Genomic DNA, 1,688 nt, shown 5'->3' with positions numbered 1-1,688 from the left:
GATGTGGAAATGTACTGAGACTGGCCAGGTTCATTCATCAGTGGTGGAGGAATTCCCCTCCTCTGAATGTGGGAAGCACACAGCAACCATGATCTTATCAATGTACTACCATAAATTAGTGAGTGAGTTCTGTGGGCTAGTTAGAGCCCGGCTCAAGAAAATGGGCCTTAGCCCATGAAGGTCTTTTCGAAAAGGAAGCTTTCGTAAATGAATGGTACGAAATGCTGATTGGTTGCGGCAGGAGTCGGTCTAATTAGAATGAACAATGAAAAACTTTTGAAGTTTATTTTATTTTATTTTATTTGAATCTCAGGTACTTGTGCTTTTGATAGTTATTCCCTAGAACGATTTTTAGAATTTCAGTTGAACTTCCAGAAGATTGTATTTACCAAGAAAAGGGAAGGATGGAATCCGTAGTTAGTTCTCGTAATGTTAATCTCCTCAACGCAAGTAATATGTGAGAAATCATCATTAACTGTGTGCCACTATGTGTTTGTTTTGAATTTTGAGAGTAGAAGAGTGTAGAATTGACTAGTTTCCATCAAAGCTCTAGTCTAGATATAAGCTATGTTCAAACCATCTCTGGTTTAAATGATCAAGTATGGAAACCGTGCAACTGGTCCTAGAAATATTCGAGAATGATGTAACTAATCATGCAGTCCACTTCAAATACTTGAGAAGCTTTGTTCGATCTCGGTGTTTATTTTTTTCCCCTTTTCTTTTATTTACAATAACCATATCTAAGATCATAAAAGCCATATTGAAACTTCACGACTGCCCGGGTCACCCATGGCGGGTGCTCATGATATATTTAAGAGCATGGACATTTTCAATCAAGAGTATGTAAATCTTCTGCCCTTGATTAATTTGTGATGCTTGTTAAATCTCACTAAAGCTCGCATTGGACGTAAAGTCCCTCCCCCCCTACTATTTAGCTCGCTTGTGGATGAGGACCACGCGCACACTTCTCGACGCTCATCATCATCTCCTCTCACTCCAATATAACCATCACTCTCAAATATGGAGGAGGAAAAACTTTGGATTTGGGTTTTCCCAAATTCACGTACACTTTATTATTGAGGGCTTCCATGTTCTCGAGGTGTACTCTCGACGCTCGCCATCTCCGCCCAACTAACAGTTGGGATTCCCGATGATACGAAGCTTCTTACATTATTGAACCACATGTTTTATTTAATTCCAAAGTGATTATTTTCATTGCTCGCTCCTCTCTTCTGCCTTTAATCCTAGTAACAATTTTGATCGTCTCATTTAACTAGACGTGACGAGTAAAACGTACAATATCCGTTAGTACTAATAAATATATACACGTAGATAAACTTGCAAGTTGATTAGCAAATAATGTCAGGTTGATACGTCATTAGCAGACGATGGCGCGCGGGGCGTACAAGGGTGCGAGTTGTGAGCTTAGCACGCCCCTTGGATGCTGTTAGTTTAATTAATCACCTCAAGGACTACATGTCATCAGCATTAGAGAAAGGGGACCATTATGATTGCATAAGTACATGGTATAAACAATTTTAGGGCGATTAGGTTGTTAAAGGGGTTAGGCTTTGTTCAAAAAAAAAAAAAAAAAAAAAAAGATTAAGGGGTTAGGCTCACATGGAAGGATGCTTCTGATTCTTTGTTCGTTGAGGATAAAACAAAGTAGAGAGAGAGAGAGAGAGAGA

The sequence above is a fragment of the Asparagus officinalis genome, chromosome 4 (genome assembly GCF_001876935.1).
Source record: "Asparagus officinalis chromosome 4, Aspof.V1, whole genome shotgun sequence".
NCBI lineage: Eukaryota > Viridiplantae > Streptophyta > Magnoliopsida > Asparagales > Asparagaceae > Asparagus > Asparagus officinalis.
This window is presented reverse-complemented; position numbering follows the sequence as displayed.